We start from the raw sequence: 21,896 nt of genomic DNA, 5'->3' as shown, positions 1-21,896 counted from the left end.
CATCTTATTACACACTAAACCCTTAGATATGCAAATACGATCAATTCTTGACTCAATACCCCCTCTATCTGATTTATATGTTGGCGGTGGTGGTTTACCCAATGACAATTCGGCTGCATCTATAAAAGAAAAATCAGATATAAGTTGGTTAAGCTTTTTCCCAGTTACATCCAGACCATCCCCATCAAAAGAACAATTAAAGTCTCCCAAAAAAAAGGTAGGAATCCTTCCAGGTAAGAACAAACTTAGCTTTTCCAACAACGCCAGCCTTTTTGCTCTATCTATAGGACAATAAGTATTCACCACCCTAACCCTAACTCCCCTGCAACATACCACTGCAATTACACATCTACCTGTTTCCACCACTGTATAACTCTCCAGATCCATACCCATATTTCCTAATAGGATCCCCACCCCATCATTCTTATTGGAACTAGATCCTGACCAGACATACTGCCCATATGGCCAATCCCCCTCCCCCAGTGACTCAGATATACCACACTCTTGCAGGCATATGATCTCTGCCCCAAGATTCCTAACATAGTCCAGCACAACAGCACGTCTAGGCTTTGATGTAATTTGCCTAACATTCAAGGATAAGACATTAAGTGTAATTTTGGGGTCCATATTTTGATCTTTTTCCGTAGATATCCACCAATACCCCACTGTTTAATCAGCCTACACCTCCTGGTGGCTGACAACCGGACACAAAGATAGCTTTGTCCACATCTTCTCCTAAAAAAGGAAAGTCCTCAGGAAAATGAGAAATGGGGTAGACTCCCCTATCCGGGCTCACTCCATCTTCACTCAGAGGAGACAACATGGTGCGAAGTCTCTTAGAAGATGAACCTCCTTCCTCCTCCTCAGAAGGCCTCACAAGTGCAGTTGAAAAGTCCCCTTGACCACCTTCACCTTGTTGGTCCACCAGAATTCCTTCCCAGGAAAAGACAGGTGATTTGGATAAAGAACCATCCACCTCCCCATCACCTCTTAACCCAGTCAGGTCATCAGAGGGGTGAGGCAGGTCTTTCTCAACAGGTGCTACCTCCATTTCATCAGCCAGCGTATTTCCAGACCGATTTAACTCAGGGAGAGTCCCATCAGACACCTGGGCAGGCACTGACTCCTCAGTTCCCGGGGCAGCTGGGCCCTGAATCACATTAGACCTCATACTGCCAGGTTCACCTGCAACTACTTCCGCCAGAGTCCTAACCCTTCTGTTTTTAGCACGCTCTGGACAGTCTTTAAAGGCATGACCCACAATGCTGCACATGTTACACACAATTGGGTTTTTGCAATCCTTGGCCAGGTGACCGTCCTGATTACATTTGTTACATGTAACACCTTCTTGCGTACAATCTTCATGAACATGGCCATATCTTTTACATTTCCTGCAAAACACAGGAGGCTGGGGAAAAAATAAGTAGCCTTTGTCCCGGCCGATGGCAAAATTCCTGGGAGGGTATTTCACACCCAGAGGCCCTGAAGGATCCTCCTCAAATCTCACAAAGAATTTATGCTTCCCTGTCCAGAGGGATTCAGCATTTAACACCTGGTGAGAATAGCTGACGTAAGAGCAGTACTTCTTTAAGAAGGAAGTAATATCATCCACCATCACATAAGGATTGTACATCAAAACAACCAGTGGAACATCGTTGTTATATAAAACGGTGAAGATAAGTCCATCCAACCCAGGGTTTTGCAAGTTAGCATTAATTGCGGCATACAAGTTGTAACAAGCATTCAAACTTTTAAGAACCAAAGTGAAGCGATTACCTCTGGGATCTTGAAGACAAAGGATGTCGTTCCTACTCACGTTGAGGGTCTTGAAAATGACTTCATTCACCAGGTGTTTCAATGAAAAAAGGTCCTTCTTGTTCACGGGTACGTCAATGCCAAATCCATTCTTGATCCGGGTTTCCCCGATCCCAGCGTATCGAAGCCTAGCTCCCATGATCGCTCGACAGTTGATCACCCAGCCTACCCCCTTATAGCAGCAGTTGGCTTAAGCCACCGAAGTGGCGATGCCAAAAGGCCAAGGGCATGACATGCTGACCTCCTCTTGACACGGGATCGTGCCAAAAGGCCGAGAAGCGATAACCCGAGCGGCCCTTGCCTTGCCCGAGCCTGTCCCATACTGCTGTTCACCCCTTGCAGCGATTGATTCAGCCTACTCCTAGGCAATTCCATGGGGCCCTGCAGGCTCACACACATTTACAGCTACTAAGCGGGAGGGAGGTGAATAAAGGCCGGAGAGGAAGCTACACAGGATTTGCTTCTTTTGCTTGCACCACAATGCAGTGCTGAAAGAGGAGGAATCTACATAAAAACGCCTTCCTGGCAACGCCCAAATGCCCTCCTGCCATGCAGATAAACACTGGCAGCGGCAGCAAGTGCATGCCCACAGCCACCCCTTGTTCCTTCACACCTTGTATCAGCTTTAATCCAGTCCAGTGCTGCCTGCTGAGCAGCACTGACCAACACTGCCTGGGCCCAGGCTTTTATCTATCTCTGAGGCCCCATTATGATGTCAGAAAGCTGGCTCTGGAATCCTGAGGGCTCCACTATGACACGTGCAAAGTTCCGTCTGAACTTTATATAAGACGGTGAGGCTCAGTCAGTCACTCAGTGTTGCCTGAGAGGGCAACACTGCAACAGCCGGCCGCCAGGCTGTCTTTTTTTTGCACATTTATTTGCCTCCAGGAGGCCACAAGAGGGAGACAAGGGACTGCAAAATGGAAAATAAGCATCCACCAACTTTACAGACAACTTCTCCTTGCTCCTACAACCTCCATCCTTGCACAGTTTGTTATTCTTCCAGGTAACAAAGTAACAAATCCAAATTGCTGCTCTCTTTGTAGGCAAGCAAGGGTTTGTTGCAACTGCAATTCTTACTTCTTCTTGAAATGTAGGGACGACAGTACATTCCATCACATCCATCTAGTGTACACAGGTAGGTCCATTGTGGCGGGTAGGCGGCTGGCTGCTTTAATGGCTGTTTGCTGTTCCCCTACTCCACTCCACTCCACTATTTGACTGTGGTGCTGCATCAATCAGTGGCTGGCTCAGGTGCAGCTCTTTAACTTACCTAGGAGGGAGGGCGGAGAGAAGACAAGGAAGGTGAATGAGCTGTTCCAATGTGAAATGCCGGAAACACAGAAACACAGAAGACACACACACACACACACACACACACAACAAGAGGTGGCAATGTATTCATTAATTGCATTTAATAAATGAGCTCATTATCACACATGACTGTACAAATGCATTGTCCAACAGGTGTTGAAATAATGGGATTAAAAGGGGAGATCCCATCAGAAAGACAAAAACAATAGCAAACACAAATAGCACTTTTGGAATCTGATTTTAGTCAACACATAAGGGAAGGGTGCACCGGTCCTGGAAATACTGCAATACCAGGTCAATGCGTGGAGTGGACAGAGCAAGCTCTATTTCCATCTCCCTGTTCTAAAAATCCATTTAATATATGGTCCCCAGATAGGGGACGTATCAGATATTAAACTGATAAGAACAGATTTTTTTTTTTCAGTTGGCTACCCCCTCGCGGGGGTGTCAATGATTTATTTATAAAAATTTCAATTTTACAATAAAACACATTTTAGTTACATAGATAAATACAAAGAATTTTTACATTGTAACAATAGTAAAATCAAAATTTTTTCATAAAATTTTTGTAGAGGGACATGGGGCAAATCTTTATTTATTTGGAGTTCCAGTCAGTCACAAACCATTTATTTAGAAGGGTGGCATTCCTTTTTTTGTCTAGTAAAAAATAAATATACATCTCACTAAAACAAAGACCTAAAACATCATCAACCGATAAAACGTCGTGCTTAAAAAGGAGGATGTTCCTGGCCTTCCATAGAGCTTCTTTGGCGCAATTCATCGTCTTCCATGCAATTATCTTCTGACTCGCGGTTGGGCATCCAAAAAGTCCATATAAAATATCTTCATAGTTTAAGTCCTTTAGGTCTGCCATCTTCACCAAAAGAGGGAATATTTTTTTCCAAAATTGTTTTGCAAAGTCACATGTCCAAAAAATATGTCTTATAGTTTCCTCGGCCTGGCAGCCTTCCCTCGGGCAGACGGCAGACCTCGCGAATCCTCTTCTGTACTGGAATGCCCGGCATGGAAGACATTGATGAACGCAGCTCCAGGCCAGGTCCATCTGTGCATTAAAAAGATAAAACACATTACTCATTTTGAAAATAAAAGCACATCGTTGCGTATTAAAATTCTCTACATTGCTGACCGTCTCGCTCTCTCTCAGGTCTTTAATTATTTTCTTGCTGTTTTTAAGTTCGTTCACGGTCTTCCCTTTTAAATTGAAGAGAGCCACTATTTTTTCTAAAATTACGTAATTCGCTGGTAATTTAAAAGCGTATGGTGAGGATAAAATTATGTTGAACCAACCAAACCTCCGCATAAAAAACCCAGTATTAAAACGTAAAAAGTAAGACCAATAGTGCTCTTTAAAAAGGGAATTAAAACAGAAACTAAAGAACTTAATTAAAAGAAACCTATTAAAATCAGGAAAATCTTTGCCACCCTTTGGTTTGGACTTTATTACCGTTTCTCGTTTCAATTTCTCCATCCTGGAACTCCAAAAGAAGGTAAAACATGCTTTTGTTATTTTTCGTAATAAAACTGTTGGGGGAGGGAACACCATGCTTGTGTATAAAAGAAGGGGTAAAATGACCATTTTTATGATTAAAATTTTTCCCTCCATAGTGAGTTTCCTCATATTCCACATACAAATTTTATTGTTTACCTTCTGCGCCACCATGTCCCAACTTATAAAACCATTGTCGTGCTCACTGAAGGAGATACCTAAAACTTTAATAGTATCTGACACAGGAACGGGTACGTCTCTAAAAACCATGCTTCCTATGCTTAAAATATTACTTTTGCTGAAGTTTATTCTAAAACCGGAAGCACAGCAATAAAACTCAATTTGTTTTAGGGCTTTCTGAAGCGAGAGGGTGTCCCTACAAAGTATCGCCACATCATCCATGTACCCCACTGCTTTAGCCTCTATGCCGCCTCCCCCTGGCAGGGGGACTCCACGTATCTGTTTGTCCCGGCGTATTGCGCATAGCAGAGGCTCTAGTGCACATATGAAAAGCAGTGGGGACAAGGGACACCCCTGCTTCACCCCAGAGTTTAAAAGAACGTCCTGTGTCTTAAAACCATTTACTAAAATTTTGCTTGTGCAATCTTTATAAAAGGCTTTAATAGATAATAAAAAACCTTCAGGTATACCCATCCGCTCTAAAACCTTAAAAAGATAAAAGTGCGATACTCGGTCGAAAGCTTTTTGAAAATCTATGGATAAAATGGCTAATTTTCCGTTTCTAGATTTTGTGTCTTCAATCGCATCTTTTATTAAATTAATATTATCCCAGATGCTACGGCCTGGCACCCCACACACCTGGTTAGAGTGTATGATGTGGGGTACTATGGCTTTTAAACGGTTTGCGCATAGTTTTGCCATTATTTTGTAGTCACTATTCAGAAGGGTTATTGGTCTCCAATTCTCTAAAACTGCGATGTCACCTTTCTTGTATAGCAAGGAGACCTCACCCTTCCGCCAGGACTTAGGCAGCATCTTGGAATGAAAGACTTCGGTAAAAAGGTTTAAGAGATCATCTTTTAAAATATCATAAAATTTGACATAAAACTCGCTGGGTATACCGTCCGGGCCAGGAACTTTACCTGCTTTAAAACTCTTCACTGTCTCTAAAATCTCCTGCTCCGACAGTTCCTGCAATAAAAAATTCTGGGAGACAGGGTCTAAAACAGTGGTAATCTCCTTCAGCGAGTCACGCATAAAATCACGATCCACAGTTTTCACATTAAAAAGGTCAGTATAAAACTCATGAACTTTACTTAAAAGACCCTGTACATCCGACACCCCATCAATATTTTTAAGAATAGCTTTTTTATTGTTCATTTTCTTAAAAAAGTACCTGGAGCAGGTCTCGTTCTCTTCCACGTGTTGTATCCTAGAACGAAAAATAATTTCTTTGCCTTTCTGCTCCAGGCACTGAGCTATCTCTTTTTTTAAGTTGGTGATGTCGTCTTTTACATCTATCTCATGCTCTCTCATCTTGTACAGGGTCTGTAGGCGGGTGTTAAGGATTTTAAAAAAAGCCTGCTTCTCTCTGGCTTTTGCCACACTTTTTTTAATAAAAAATTCTTTTATTTTTCTTTTCATTTTCTCCCACCATTCAGTGATGGGAGCCCGTGTGTCTCTCACCCGCCTACTCTCTTTGTAAAATTCAATAAAATCGGTAAAAACCTGTGGATCATCTAAAAGGGAAACATTTAACTTCCAGGACTTTTTACTAATAATGTTATTAAAATCACGCTTTACATAAAATGATAAAAGCTTGTGATCAGAAAACACATTGGTTAAAACTTCACATTTAAAAGGCAGTAGATTCTCGTTACAAAAAATAAAATCTATCCTGGAGCTACAGGTGGCGTTGCTCCAGGTAACGCCGGCTTCCTCTGGACTGCTCCTGTTACATTCTTTATAAACGTCTTTTAACTTAAAATCACCCACCATATCTTTGAGCAGTCCAGAGGTCTTATCATAGTTCCTGCTTGTAGCACTGGTAAGCCGGCGTTCCCCTCTCAGGATACAATTAAAATCACCTGCGAGGATAAAAGGCTCAGTCGTGTTAATAAAAAGAGGTAAAATCGCTAACATTTCTTCTCTTTTATTTTTGTCAGGTGAGCCATAAAAATTTAAGAACTGCCATTTCACACCGTCAATAAAAGCCTTAACCAATAAAATACGTCCTGGAAGGATCTCTTGGATAAAATCGATTAAAACGTTTCCCTTAAAAAGAATGGCGACCCCTGCTGATCTGGACTCGTTAGATCCAGACCAGACTGATGGACTATACTTCCAATCCTCTTGGTATTTATGGTACTTCATCATATGGGGAATGCCGCACTCCTGCAGGAAAAAAACAGAGGCTGCCAGGCCAGCTAAAAAGCTGAAGAGAGCAACCCTTCTAACTTTGGACTTGGCGCCCCTCACGTTGAGGGAGATTCCCTTTACTTCAGACATTGTGGAGATTAAAATAACGTCTTGATTTTAAAATAATAAATATTCGTGGAACTTAAAATCAGACATTTCCTCCACCAGCATTACCAGAATTCTCGTTTGCGCTCATATCCCCACCCTCGTCCGAATCGCCTGCAAAGAGGGACGAAAAGGGAGAGGAACTACCTTCACTGAGAGCCGTGCCAGCAACTCTTATCTCGTACAAGGGGAGCCCACTCTCGCTTAGCGTCACCTGGGTCTCAACTGGGTGACCACGTAGGTCCATTTCGGGTGGGTCCCCCAAGGGCCCCGCCTCTCCCCCCAGGCTCTGTTGACGCCGTCTTAGAGGGGGAGGTTGCGCACACGGCGGGGTGTCCGGTATCTGGGAGGGAACAGTGCCCACCCTCCTCACCAGGTCAGGCGAGGAGGTGGTCCTAGGAGGAGCCCCACTTTTCTTCACGGATGTGTCCATCTGCTCCTCCCCTGATTCCCTCCTACCAGCACGCTCCTGTTTTCCCTTTTTTCGGGGACCCACCGCTACCCAGTTCTCCTGCTCGGAGTCAGACTCCTGAGACCCAGGTACAGGAGCAGGCCCGGCACCCACTGGACAACCAGCCCTCTGGGATGCCACAGTATCATTGGTGGCCTGCTCCTTTTCCGCCTTCCTCTTAGCTTGCCTTTTATCTTTGGCGCTGGGCTCCATCCTTTCCTCAGAGGTTGCTGGCTGCGAGGCACCCGCTTTGGCTCCATTATTCCGCACCACTGAAGCCCAGGTGCCTCGCTGCTCCTTCGCGGCCCCGGCATGCTCCTCTCCCCGGGGGTGGGACTGGTCCGCTGGTGGAGCACGTGGGGGCGCCTCGGGTTGCTCATATTCTTCGCCTCGGTACCTATGGGGACAAGAATAGTACAGATGACCAGTTTTTTGGCAAAAATTACATTTTTTCTCTTGTGAGCATTCTCTTATATTGTGCTCTTTGCTTCCACAGTTTCTACAGGTGACATCGCAGTTAAAACTGGTATGTCCATAGGTACCGCAGGCCCTGCAGAAGTTTGGCATCCCTGAAAAATAGAGGTCGCCATTCACATTTCCAATTTTAAAACGAGCCGGTGGTAATCTCGTTTCTTGGGTGGAGGGGTCCTTTATCAAAGTCACTAAAAACTTCCACTTGACGGTCCACACTCCACACTCGTTCATAACTCTCCCCAATAGTTTGACGTTCTTGAAGTAGGCAGCTAGAAATGCTGCCACTTCCATATCCTTCACATATGGGGAGTACATTTTAATCACAACGAGTTTGGTAATTTCAAAGGCATGTTCTATTACCTGGACTCCCGCTACCACGAGTTCACCTTTTCTCCTCTCAGCTCGGTCCATGGCATCACGGAGGATTCCTTCTCCCATAAAGGTTACATCAAATATTCCTCGTTTCGGGTAGTCCTGGATAGCCAAAATCTCGTTTTTGTGGACCGCCAGTAGTTCTTCCAAGATCGTGTTGACCAAAAATTTCACGCCACGTGGACCGCCTCCACCCTCTGCCACGATAAATCGGGCAGAGTTCTTTAGCCGGGCATACACCGGCACCGCATCTGGCTCGCCTGCCATTTCCGTGGCCAGGCCGAACCGCACAGCAAAATGCTGCGCCCTATGGGGTCCTGAGACGTACCAAAGGGCTGGGGGGGGGATCGCAACTCGTTGCTCAGGACTAAGCCTCTCTCCCAAATAGCAGCACGGGGGTGAAGTCCAGGCGAACCTGGACGATCCCCCGAGGCCGAGAGAGAGGGTACCTGAGCACCTTCTGACTAAAAACCTCCTGTATAAATACACTTGGTCTTAGCCAAAAGGCCGAGAAGCGATAACCCGAGCGGCCCTTGCCTTGCCCGAGCCTGTCCCATACTGCTGTTCACCCCTTGCAGCGATTGATTCAGCCTACTCCTAGGCAATTCCATGGGGCCCTGCAGGCTCACACACATTTACAGCTACTAAGCGGGAGGGAGGTGAATAAAGGCCGGAGAGGAAGCTACACAGGATTTGCTTCTTTTGCTTGCACCACAATGCAGTGCTGAAAGAGGAGGAATCTACATAAAAACGCCTTCCTGGCAACGCCCAAATGCCCTCCTGCCATGCAGATAAACACTGGCAGCGGCAGCAAGTGCATGCCCACAGCCACCCCTTGTTCCTTCACACCTTGTATCAGCTTTAATCCAGTCCAGTGCTGCCTGCTGAGCAGCACTGACCAACACTGCCTGGGCCCAGGCTTTTATCTATCTCTGAGGCCCCATTATGATGTCAGAAAGCTGGCTCTGGAATCCTGAGGGCTCCACTATGACACGTGCAAAGTTCCGTCTGAACTTTATATAAGACGGTGAGGCTCAGTCAGTCACTCAGTGTTGCCTGAGAGGGCAACACTGCAACAGCCGGCCGCCAGGCTGTCTTTTTTTTGCACATTTATTTGCCTCCAGGAGGCCACAAGAGGGAGACAAGGGACTGCAAAATGGAAAATAAGCATCCACCAACTTTACAGACAACTTCTCCTTGCTCCTACAACCTCCATCCTTGCACAGTTTGTTATTCTTCCAGGTAACAAAGTAACAAATCCAAATTGCTGCTCTCTTTGTAGGCAAGCAAGGGTTTGTTGCAACTGCAATTCTTACTTCTTCTTGAAATGTAGGGACGACAGTACATTCCATCACATCCATCTAGTGTACACAGGTAGGTCCATTGTGGCGGGTAGGCGGCTGGCTGCTTTAATGGCTGTTTGCTGTTCCCCTACTCCACTCCACTCCACTATTTGACTGTGGTGCTGCATCAATCAGTGGCTGGCTCAGGTGCAGCTCTTTAACTTACCTAGGAGGGAGGGCGGAGAGAAGACAAGGAAGGTGAATGAGCTGTTCCAATGTGAAATGCCGGAAACACAGAAACACAGAAGACACACACACACACACACACACACACACAACAAGAGGTGGCAATGTATTCATTAATTGCATTTAATAAATGAGCTCATTATCACACATGACTGTACAAATGCATTGTCCAACAGGTGTTGAAATAATGGGATTAAAAGGGGAGATCCCATCAGAAAGACAAAAACAATAGCAAACACAAATAGCACTTTTGGAATCTGATTTTAGTCAACACATAAGGGAAGGGTGCACCGGTCCTGGAAATACTGCAATACCAGGTCAATGCGTGGAGTGGACAGAGCAAGCTCTATTTCCATCTCCCTGTTCTAAAAATCCATTTAATATATGGTCCCCAGATAGGGGACGTATCAGATATTAAACTGATAAGAACAGATTCATTCAGATCACGTCTTAAAAATCATAAAATTCAAAATAAAAAAGACTTAGATCATCACAATGAAAACTGAAAACGTACAATTAATTTTTGTTTTCCTCTTTCCTTTTTTTTTCCTAAGAAATCAAAAAAACATTCCTTTTTTAACAGCAATAGTTCCTAACATATCCACTAGATGTTCCTGCAAATCATTACCATCCCACTCACAGTTTACAATGCACGTTAACCACGTTGGCACACCATACCTTTCAAGAAACCCTGGTAAATTTTCTCTTACACAGAGCCGCACCCTCCTCCGCATTTTTTCAAAATTAATTTTACTACGTAACTGCTCTACTTCTTCCAATAACCTGTCTCTTTCTGCTCTTTCCTCTTCTGAAATGACACTTTTTTTCTTTCTCTCTGCTTTTTTCCTTTTTTTCTCATCACTTTGCCCACTTCCTTCCAATTTGTGAAGCTTGCCTTCTTCCAAACTAACTTCCGCTTCCTTTCTTTTGACTATCTTCTTATTTTCCTCTTGTACCTCACGTTTGCTTTTCTTTGGGCACGATTTGAATATGTGCCCCTCCTCTCCACACATATTACATACTTTCCCTTTCTGACATTCATTATACTTATGTCCCTCTTGCAGACATTTTGTACACATTACTTTCTCACAGGCTTCTCTCTCATGACCATACTCTTTACAATTCAAACAAAACATATCCATTCCAAGAAAAAATAAATTTCCACACGCACTTCCAATCTTGAACCGCGCTGGAGGAAACAATAGGTTTCTAGATTCACCAATTCTCACAAATTTACAAAGAAATTTCCACTTCCCAGTCCAAAATCCAAAAGGGTTAAACACTTTCCCCTTTCCCACCACCTCCTCACAAAACTTATTGAGAAATAACTTAATGTCCTCTTCATCCACGTAAGGCGAAAACATTTTTACAACCACCAACTTTTTGTTTGGCACAAAATGTGGTGTTACCTTCACACCCACAAGTCTTGGGTCCCTTTTACCTTCCTTCAAGCGTTCTAAAAAGACAGCATAAATTTCTTCTGTGGCGAAGGTAACGTCAAAGCACCCTCTCCTCGGATAGTCCATCACCGCCAAAATGCATGATCTCTCCAGCTGAAAGAAATCCAACAAAAGAACCTTTGTGATGAACTCCAGATCCTTCCTTTGTCGCTCAGATTCCTCCACGAAAAACCGGACAGCATTCCTGGTACGCATATATTCGGGAATTTCCTCCATCCTGCTCCAAACGAATTCCAGCAATCTCCAAAGAATACCTTCAGTACCGAAGTACCAGGCAGGTGATCGCTCCCCGTTGCCCTGGACTAATCCTCCTCCCCAATAGCAGCAGAGGGGTGAAGTCTCTCCTAAGAGAAACGATCCCCCCAGGCCAAGGAAAAGGGTACCAGGGCACCTCCTGACCAAGAAACAAGGCAATACCCTAAAGTACTACACTTGATCTTAGCCAAAAGGCCGAGAAGCGATAACCCGAGCGGCCCTTGCCTTGCCCGAGCCTGTCCCATACTGCTGTTCACCCCTTGCAGCGATTGATTCAGCCTACTCCTAGGCAATTCCATGGGGCCCTGCAGGCTCACACACATTTACAGCTACTAAGCGGGAGGGAGGTGAATAAAGGCCGGAGAGGAAGCTACACAGGATTTGCTTCTTTTGCTTGCACCACAATGCAGTGCTGAAAGAGGAGGAATCTACATAAAAACGCCTTCCTGGCAACGCCCAAATGCCCTCCTGCCATGCAGATAAACACTGGCAGCGGCAGCAAGTGCATGCCCACAGCCACCCCTTGTTCCTTCACACCTTGTATCAGCTTTAATCCAGTCCAGTGCTGCCTGCTGAGCAGCACTGACCAACACTGCCTGGGCCCAGGCTTTTATCTATCTCTGAGGCCCCATTATGATGTCAGAAAGCTGGCTCTGGAATCCTGAGGGCTCCACTATGACACGTGCAAAGTTCCGTCTGAACTTTATATAAGACGGTGAGGCTCAGTCAGTCACTCAGTGTTGCCTGAGAGGGCAACACTGCAACAGCCGGCCGCCAGGCTGTCTTTTTTTTGCACATTTATTTGCCTCCAGGAGGCCACAAGAGGGAGACAAGGGACTGCAAAATGGAAAATAAGCATCCACCAACTTTACAGACAACTTCTCCTTGCTCCTACAACCTCCATCCTTGCACAGTTTGTTATTCTTCCAGGTAACAAAGTAACAAATCCAAATTGCTGCTCTCTTTGTAGGCAAGCAAGGGTTTGTTGCAACTGCAATTCTTACTTCTTCTTGAAATGTAGGGACGACAGTACATTCCATCACATCCATCTAGTGTACACAGGTAGGTCCATTGTGGCGGGTAGGCGGCTGGCTGCTTTAATGGCTGTTTGCTGTTCCCCTACTCCACTCCACTCCACTATTTGACTGTGGTGCTGCATCAATCAGTGGCTGGCTCAGGTGCAGCTCTTTAACTTACCTAGGAGGGAGGGCGGAGAGAAGACAAGGAAGGTGAATGAGCTGTTCCAATGTGAAATGCCGGAAACACAGAAACACAGAAGACACACACACACACACACACACACACAACAAGAGGTGGCAATGTATTCATTAATTGCATTTAATAAATGAGCTCATTATCACACATGACTGTACAAATGCATTGTCCAACAGGTGTTGAAATAATGGGATTAAAAGGGGAGATCCCATCAGAAAGACAAAAACAATAGCAAACACAAATAGCACTTTTGGAATCTGATTTTAGTCAACACATAAGGGAAGGGTGCACCGGTCCTGGAAATACTGCAATACCAGGTCAATGCGTGGAGTGGACAGAGCAAGCTCTATTTCCATCTCCCTGTTCTAAAAATCCATTTAATATATGGTCCCCAGATAGGGGACGTATCAGATATTAAACTGATAAGAACAGATTTTTTATTTTGAAAGCCCGAGCCGTGCTTTCTATCACCCAAGTGCATAAAAAGTGCAGAGGTGCCACACAAAAAGTGCACAAGGATGCGGTCTATCGCAGCCCTTCTCTTAAAAGAGAGAGGCCCCGCATAACCATTCCCTGACCCTCCAAACCATAGGCCTAGAGGATCAAGGATCGATGGTCCCCCCTCGCCGAAGCTTAGGGAGACCCAAACACACTCCTAGGCTTCTACCTGGGCTGCCACCCCAGTGTCCACCTAGGAGCCTGCATCCTAGTTGCACCTCCCCTCCGAAGAAGGGAGGCCGGGTTGCAGGGGAAAAAGGAACCAGAAGGCCACACATTTTCCCCCTAGACCTCAGGAGGGTCCCAAAAGGGCACCGCATCCCAAAATCCTTGTGACAAACGTGACAAACGTGACAAACACACAGTGAAAAACAAAATTAAATAAGTGGATGTGCGCTGTGATACAGCCTGGACATCCGCCAGGTATATAAAAATTCCTCATCTCCCAGCCAGAAGGCCGGGAGAATAAAGGTGTGTGCTTAAAAGTGTGAAAGAAGAGTGCGTGCAAGTGTGCCTTCACTCAGTGGGATCCCACCCCCAGTGAGTTAGGGCACCCCAGGGTCACCAGCCCTGGGGCACATAGCAACTCGGGCTTTCAAACTACCCGACCTCCTGACCTCGATCCGGCGGTCGCCTGGTCACCTACAAATGGTACCTTTAAACCAAATGCGTACACCAGAGCGATGACCGTTGTGGTTCCCTGCCCTCACCTCGGCGTTCTGTCATCCCCCTACGATGGCCCACGTACCACCGGCAGGGATGATTACTAACCTCAGCTTGAGCAGGTACTACACTTGATCTTAGCCAAAAGGCCGAGAAGCGATAACCCGAATGGGCCGGCCGTTGACCGAGCCTGTCCCATACTGCTGTTCACCCCTTGCAGCGATTCAGCCTACTCCTAGGCAATTCCATGGGGCCCTGCAGGCTCACACACATTTACAGCTACTAAGCGGGAGGGAGGTGAATAAAGGCCGGAGAGGAAGCTACACAGGATTTGCTTCTTTTGCTTGCACCACAATGCAGTGCTGAAAGAGGAGGAATCTACATAAAAACGCCTTCCTGGCAACGCCCAAATGCCCTCCTGCCATGCAGATAAACACTGGCAGCGGCAGCAAGTGCATGCCCACAGCCACCCCTTGTTCCTTCACACCTTGTATCAGCTTTAATCCAGTCCAGTGCTGCCTGCTGAGCAGCACTGACCAACACTGCCTGGGCCCAGGCTTTTATCTATCTCTGAGGCCCCATTATGATGTCAGAAAGCTGGCTCTGGAATCCTGAGGGCTCCACTATGACACGTGCAAAGTTCCGTCTGAACTTTATATAAGACGGTGAGGCTCAGTCAGTCACTCAGTGTTGCCTGAGAGGGCAACACTGCAACAGCCGGCCGCCAGGCTGTCTTTTTTTTGCACATTTATTTGCCTCCAGGAGGCCACAAGAGGGAGACAAGGGACTGCAAAATGGAAAATAAGCATCCACCAACTTTACAGACAACTTCTCCTTGCTCCTACAACCTCCATCCTTGCACAGTTTGTTATTCTTCCAGGTAACAAAGTAACAAATCCAAATTGCTGCTCTCTTTGTAGGCAAGCAAGGGTTTGTTGCAACTGCAATTCTTACTTCTTCTTGAAATGTAGGGACGACAGTACATTCCATCACATCCATCTAGTGTACACAGGTAGGTCCATTGTGGCGGGTAGGCGGCTGGCTGCTTTAATGGCTGTTTGCTGTTCCCCTACTCCACTCCACTCCACTATTTGACTGTGGTGCTGCATCAATCAGTGGCTGGCTCAGGTGCAGCTCTTTAACTTACCTAGGAGGGAGGGCGGAGAGAAGACAAGGAAGGTGAATGAGCTGTTCCAATGTGAAATGCCGGAAACACAGAAACACAGAAGACACACACACACACACACACACACACAACAAGAGGTGGCAATGTATTCATTAATTGCATTTAATAAATGAGCTCATTATCACACATGACTGTACAAATGCATTGTCCAACAGGTGTTGAAATAATGGGATTAAAAGGGGAGATCCCATCAGAAAGACAAAAACAATAGCAAACACAAATAGCACTTTTGGAATCTGATTTTAGTCAACACATAAGGGAAGGGTGCACCGGTCCTGGAAATACTGCAATACCAGGTCAATGCGTGGAGTGGACAGAGCAAGCTCTATTTCCATCTCCCTGTTCTAAAAATCCATTTAATATATGGTCCCCAGATAGGGGACGTATCAGATATTAAACTGATAAGAACAGATACTACACTTGATCTTAGCCAAAAGGCCGAGAAGCGATAACCCGAGCGGCCCTTGCCTTGCCCGAGCCTGTCCCATACTGCTGTTCACCCCTTGCAGCGATTGATTCAGCCTACTCCTAGGCAATTCCATGGGGCCCTGCAGGCTCACACACATTTACAGCTACTAAGCGGGAGGGAGGTGAATAAAGGCCGGAGAGGAAGCTACACAGGATTTGCTTCTTTTGCTTGCACCACAATGCAGTGCTGAAAGAGGAGGAATCTACATAAAAACGCCTTCCTGGCAACGCCCAAATGCCCTCCTGCCATGCAGATAAACACTGGCAGCGGCAGCAAGTGCATGCCCACAGCCACCCCTTGTTCCTTCACACCTTGTATCAGCTTTAATCCAGTCCAGTGCTGCCTGCTGAGCAGCACTGACCAACACTGCCTGGGCCCAGGCTTTTATCTATCTCTGAGGCCCCATTATGATGTCAGAAAGCTGGCTCTGGAATCCTGAGGGCTCCACTATGACACGTGCAAAGTTCCGTCTGAACTTTATATAAGACGGTGAGGCTCAGTCAGTCACTCAGTGTTGCCTGAGAGGGCAACACTGCAACAGCCGGCCGCCAGGCTGTCTTTTTTTTGCACATTTATTTGCCTCCAGGAGGCCACAAGAGGGAGACAAGGGACTGCAAAATGGAAAATAAGCATCCACCAACTTTACAGACAACTTCTCCTTGCTCCTACAACCTCCATCCTTGCACAGTTTGTTATTCTTCCAGGTAACAAAGTAACAAATCCAAATTGCTGCTCTCTTTGTAGGCAAGCAAGGGTTTGTTGCAACTGCAATTCTTACTTCTTCTTGAAATGTAGGGACGACAGTACATTCCATCACATCCATCTAGTGTACACAGGTAGGTCCATTGTGGCGGGTAGGCGGCTGGCTGCTTTAATGGCTGTTTGCTGTTCCCCTACTCCACTCCACTCCACTATTTGACTGTGGTGCTGCATCAATCAGTGGCTGGCTCAGGTGCAGCTCTTTAACTTACCTAGGAGGGAGGGCGGAGAGAAGACAAGGAAGGTGAATGAGCTGTTCCAATGTGAAATGCCGGAAACACAGAAACACAGAAGACACACACACACACACACACACACACAACAAGAGGTGGCAATGTATTCATTAATTGCATTTAATAAATGAGCTCATTATCACACATGACTGTACAAATGCATTGTCCAACAGGTGTTGAAATAATGGGATTAAAAGGGGAGATCCCATCAGAAAGACAAAAACAATAGCAAACACAAATAGCACTTTTGGAATCTGATTTTAGTCAACACATAAGGGAAGGGTGCACCGGTCCTGGAAATACTGCAATACCAGGTCAATGCGTGGAGTGGACAGAGCAAGCTCTATTTCCATCTCCCTGTTCTAAAAATCCATTTAATATATGGTCCCCAGATAGGGGACGTATCAGATATTAAACTGATAAGAACAGATAAGGTTCCAACAAAGTTTTTTATTGGCAAAAATATTATATTTTACAGACTTTTTTTTAAAATTGAAACCACAAGATAAAATCAATGGCATAATACATAAATATTCATACATTTAAATGAATACAAAAGTAATAATAATAAGACCAGTAATACAGATGTTATAATAAAAGTACAGAACAATAGCAGGATAAAATTTATACAGGGCATAAAAGACATAAAAGAATAAAACCATTTTTATTTACAATGTTATGGTATTCCACATTTGCAAACACCACATGGATGTTGCTTCTTTTACCCCTAGCTGCTTTTTGTCCCTAAGATAATAAATGTACATTTCACTTAGGGCATATTTGACACAATTTTTAACATCAATAAAATCATGTTTAAAAAGCAGAATGTTCCTAACCTTCCAGATGGCATTCTTAAAACAGTTTAAAATGATCCAACAGACCATTTGCTGTTTAAAACTTGGGCAGTTAAAAAGACCATAAAACACGTATTCAAATTTAAGATCTTTAAGACCGCAGGCCCATTTCAACAATGGGCCTACCTTCCTCCAAACCTCCTGTGCATATGGGCAGTTCCAAAACAGGTGCATTACCGTCTCGTCGTCACCACACCTGTCTCTCGGGCACTTGGCTCTCGCCACCAGTCCTCGCCTATGCTGGAATTCACGGGTAGGGAGGCACTGGTGAACGATTGCCCAGGCAAGGTCCTTGTGCACATTTGCCATAAATTTCCCGAAAACGTTCCGCCACACCACCTTGGACCTTGCCTGTGAGAAATTTGAAACTGCCAGTGTATCCTCCTGCCGCCTACAGGAGAGTGACACTTTTTTCTGGTCCCCCAATATGTCAGGCTCCAATTCTTGGAGACCTAGGAGCCTGACAGTTTTTTCGAGCACCGCATATTGTTTTGGGGGACACAGAAGCACAGGAGAATTCAAAGGGACACGAAACCATCGTTTAAAAATCATGCCCGTAGCGTACTTTAAAAAGTAGCTAAAAATACCATCAGAATTATACATTTTAAAACAGAAGCAAAAGTATTTAATGTAAAAGAAGTTAAAAAGGTTAGGAACATCTCTCCCGCCATTGTCCTTACATCTGTACATAAAATCACGTTTTAGTTTTTCCATTTTGGAACCCCATAAAAACATAAAACAGATCCTGGTCACTTTTTTAATATATAAAATTGTTGGAGGGAAAACCATAGCTACATAAAGCATTATGGGTAATAAAACAGATTTAATTATTAAAACTTTTCCCTCCATGGTGAGATTTCTCAAATTCCACATTAAAACCTTTTTTTCCATTTTGGCAATTACTGAATCCCAATTGGGTCTCCCATCGTTTTCTTGATTAAAAACAATTCCTAAAATTTTTATCTGATCCTGCTGCATGTTAACTCCTGGTGTCACAGAGGAATCCCATACACCAGTATAAAAACAGTCACATTTATCAACGTTTAATTTAAAACCAGAGGCTTCACAAAAAAAGCCGGTGTTCCTCAATGCCCTTCTCATAGAAGCGGCGTCTGGGCATAGGATGGTGGCGTCATCCATATAGCCTAGGATTTTTACCTGGTTCCCCCTTCCTCCAGGTATGGGCACGCCTCTGATGACTTTATCATCTCTTATTAGGGTGAACAGAGGTTCAATGGCACAAATAAAAAGGAGCGGAGACAACGGGCACCCCTGTTTCACCCCTGATAAAAGAGGAACACCTTTAGTTAAAAATCCGTTGATAGAAATTTGGCTAAAACAGGATCGATATAAAAGCTTAATACGTGTTAAAATAATTTCAGGAACAGCCATCTTTTTAAGAACCATAAAAAGATATTCATGGGAGACCCGGTCAAAAGCCTTCTCGAAATCTAAGGATAAAATAGCAAGGCTTTGACCCCTTTCTTTAAAATACCAAATGATGTCACGTAAAATATTCAGGGACTCAGTAATTGACCTCCCAGGTACCCCACATACCTGGTTTGGATGGATTAATTTATGAATAAAAGGTTTAAAACGGATTGTTATTAGTTTAGCTAAAATTTTACAATCAACGTTTAAAAGAGTAATAGGGCGCCAGTTTTTTAACTGGTCCTTCTCACCTTTTTTAAAAATTAAGGACACAATCCCCCTCCTCCAGGAAGGGGGCAGCTCTTCAGTAATAAAAACTTCCTTATACAATAAAAACATGTCATTCTTTAAAATTTCCCAAAAAGCATGATAAAATTCGATGGGCAGACCATCTTCCCCAGGAGCTTTCCCATTAGAAAAACTTTTAAAAGCAAATAAAAGTTCCTCCAAGGTAATATTACGGGATAAAACTTCCTGGTCTAAAATATCTAGCTTGGCATCAAGGGAATTAAGAACATGTTCTAAAAAGGAAGGATCAATATTTTTCTTGTTAAAAAGAGATTGGTAGAAATTAAAAGCAGAATTTAAAATGCCGACCATAGTGGTTTCTCCTTCAAGGTTTAAAATGACATCTCGTTTATCCATTACCTTTTTGAAGAAGAACCGGGAACACTTCTCGCCATCCTCGAGGTACTTTACATGTGAATTAAAAATTATTTGTTTCCCTTTCTCTTCTATGGCATGTTTTATTTCAGCTTTAAGATTTAAAATATCATCATCAACATCCATACCAATCTCCTTCAATTTAAAAAGTACATGTAAACGTTTATTAAGAACATAAAACCATTGTTTTTTCTCTTTTGCTTTCTTCTTACCTGCTCGAATAAAAAAAGCTCTGATTTTGGGTTTAATGCCCTCCCACCAGTGTAGCATAGGCTGACTGGGCGCTCTATGGGACTGCCAACACTGGTAGGTCCGCACAAACTCCTCTTTAATGATGGGGTCCTCCAGGAGTGTGGTGTTTAGTCTCCAGGGACCCCTACAAGCTTTTTGCTCTCCCTCTAGCTCCAGGTGCACCGAAAGGAGCTTGTGATCAGATAAAATATTTGTTAAAAGCAAACATTTTTTGGGAATAAAACTATTAGAAGTGAAAATAAAATCAATTCTGGAGCTCACTCTTCCATTGGACCAGGTGGGGCCTGGGTCCGCAGGCAAGAGTTCCCTCCAGCAATCTTTCAATTTAAAATCACCAATAAAATTCTTGAGCAGGTAAGAAGTACGGTCAATTTTTCGATTAAAATCCCCACCCTGCCGGTGTTCTCCATCACGTACACAGTTAAAATCACCACCCACCAGCAGGGGGGTAGACCCAACACAAAACAATGGTAAAATCTCTAATAGTTCTGCCCTCTCCTGTTTGGTAGGAGGGGCATAAACGTTTAAAACACGAATTAAAATTCCATTAAAAAGCAAATGTATTAAAATAGCTCTGCCGGGCATGATTTCAGTCACTGTTTGGATGGAGATAAAACGACCTCGGCAGAGCAATCCAACCCCCGCAGAGCGACAGTCATTTCCACCAGACCAGACTGAGGGGCCTAGTTTCCAGTCCATCTTTAAATCTTGATATTCCAAGTCATTAGGGATTCCACATTCTTGAAGCAGGCAAAGGTCAAAGTCCACAGTCTCTAAAAATGAAAATAAAGCAGTCCTGCGGACAGGGCTCTTTAGGGACCTCACATTTAGTGAGGCGACTTTGATAGGAACCAACATAGTCTTAGTTGAGGTCAGAGTCCGAACCAGAAGAGTCGTACTCGGAGATCAGCTGCGAGTCTGGACCCCCTTTTTGAGGGGTCAATAAATCTTGGATGTTGGTAGGGTCAGAGCCAGATACGTGGGCGGCTCCAACCCCCACACTGCTCTCATCCGAACTCCGATAGGCAGCTTTCCTCCGAACTCCGGACTCCTCTTCCTCTCGCTGTCTCTTTGCAGAATGGCTCCTATCCATCTCCTCGAAGTCGCTCTCACCCATCTCTGGCCCCTGGCTGAAGATATCGCTGATGTCCTTACTGGGCAGCTGCACAGGGGCCTGTGAGGTCCCATCACTCTTGGCAACCTTTGCCTGCTTACGGGGAGCCTTCATCGCAAGCCCCTCCACAACCGCAGTGGAGGAACTTTGCTCCGACCCCCCCGTTGACCGGTAATGGTCAAAACGAGGCTCCAATCCAGCATATTTTAGGGTTTTCTTAATGGAGCCCTCGTCTGACACAGAGTGTCTCCGCTCCATGCCCACACTCTTGGGACAGGCGTCAGGTCCTACTGCAGAACCTACGGAGCCACGACGCCTGTCGCTAACCACTGCCTCAACAGGGTCCACTGCAGGCGGAGCAGAGGACCTGTTTGCAGAGGTGCCGGTCAACTTATGTCCAGCAGAGTCAGAATTCCTCCTGCTCTGCCTGGACCCGGTGGAATCCCTATGGCCGTCCCTCGAGGCTGACATCGGTGGGCCCCCCGATGGAGCTGTGAAGGACTTTGGCCTGGACCCCTCAGTCGTCAATGCTCGTTTTGGGGCATTACCAGCGGCGTCTGCACATGTTGCAAACTGCCGCTCTGGCCCTGGTCTGGGTGGCCCAGATTTCGCTCTGCGGGGGCAATCTTTAAAAGCATGCCCAGTCATGCCGCACAGATTGCACAACACCTCGGAACTGCATTTTGCCGCCACGTGTCCAACCTGGCCACACCTGTTACACTGCACCACATGGGGCCGGTCACAATGTTCTCTGGTGTGGCCATATCTCAAGCAGTTCCGGCAGGCTATTGGCATCTGGGGGTAAAATAAGAATCCTCGATTCTTCCCAATGGCAAAGTTCTGGGGTGGGTGATGTAAGCCTCCAATGCCATTGGGATCCTGGCGGAACTTCACCCAA

At 45.1% G+C, this 21,896-nt stretch overlaps 5 non-coding genes and 2 pseudogenes across 5 annotated transcripts; all 7 read right to left on the bottom strand.

Annotated features, from left to right (window-relative positions):
• Nucleotides 1-3,386: 3,386 nt before the first annotated feature.
• On the bottom strand, nucleotides 3,387-3,586 carry LOC142689214 (U2 spliceosomal RNA). The gene has a single exon (XR_012858189.1). It is a non-coding gene; the product is annotated as a U2 spliceosomal RNA (small nuclear RNA).
• Nucleotides 3,587-10,226: 6,640 nt separating this feature from the next.
• Nucleotides 10,227-10,412, bottom strand: LOC142689120 (U2 spliceosomal RNA). Its single transcript, XR_012858127.1, has one exon. It is a non-coding gene; the product is annotated as a U2 spliceosomal RNA (small nuclear RNA).
• Nucleotides 10,413-11,757: 1,345 nt separating this feature from the next.
• On the bottom strand, nucleotides 11,758-11,868 carry LOC142689253 (U2 spliceosomal RNA; annotated as a pseudogene).
• Nucleotides 11,869-13,156: 1,288 nt separating this feature from the next.
• On the bottom strand, nucleotides 13,157-13,340 carry LOC142689105 (U2 spliceosomal RNA). The gene has a single exon (XR_012858114.1). It is a non-coding gene; the product is annotated as a U2 spliceosomal RNA (small nuclear RNA).
• Nucleotides 13,341-14,128: 788 nt separating this feature from the next.
• Nucleotides 14,129-14,198, bottom strand: LOC142689267 (U2 spliceosomal RNA; annotated as a pseudogene).
• A 1,284-nt stretch (nucleotides 14,199-15,482) lies between these two features.
• Nucleotides 15,483-15,673, bottom strand: LOC142689308 (U2 spliceosomal RNA). The gene has a single exon (XR_012858211.1). It is a non-coding gene; the product is annotated as a U2 spliceosomal RNA (small nuclear RNA).
• Nucleotides 15,674-16,961: 1,288 nt separating this feature from the next.
• LOC142689144 (U2 spliceosomal RNA) lies at nucleotides 16,962-17,150 on the bottom strand. Its single transcript, XR_012858143.1, has one exon. It is a non-coding gene; the product is annotated as a U2 spliceosomal RNA (small nuclear RNA).
• Between the last annotated feature and the right edge of the window lie 4,746 nt (nucleotides 17,151-21,896).

Source organism: Rhinoderma darwinii (genome assembly GCF_050947455.1).
Source record: "Rhinoderma darwinii isolate aRhiDar2 chromosome 5 unlocalized genomic scaffold, aRhiDar2.hap1 SUPER_5_unloc_28, whole genome shotgun sequence".
Classification (NCBI taxonomy): domain Eukaryota; kingdom Metazoa; phylum Chordata; class Amphibia; order Anura; family Rhinodermatidae; genus Rhinoderma; species Rhinoderma darwinii.
The sequence above is the reverse complement of the archived record's forward strand: the minus strand, read 5'-3'. Positions and strand labels throughout refer to the sequence as shown.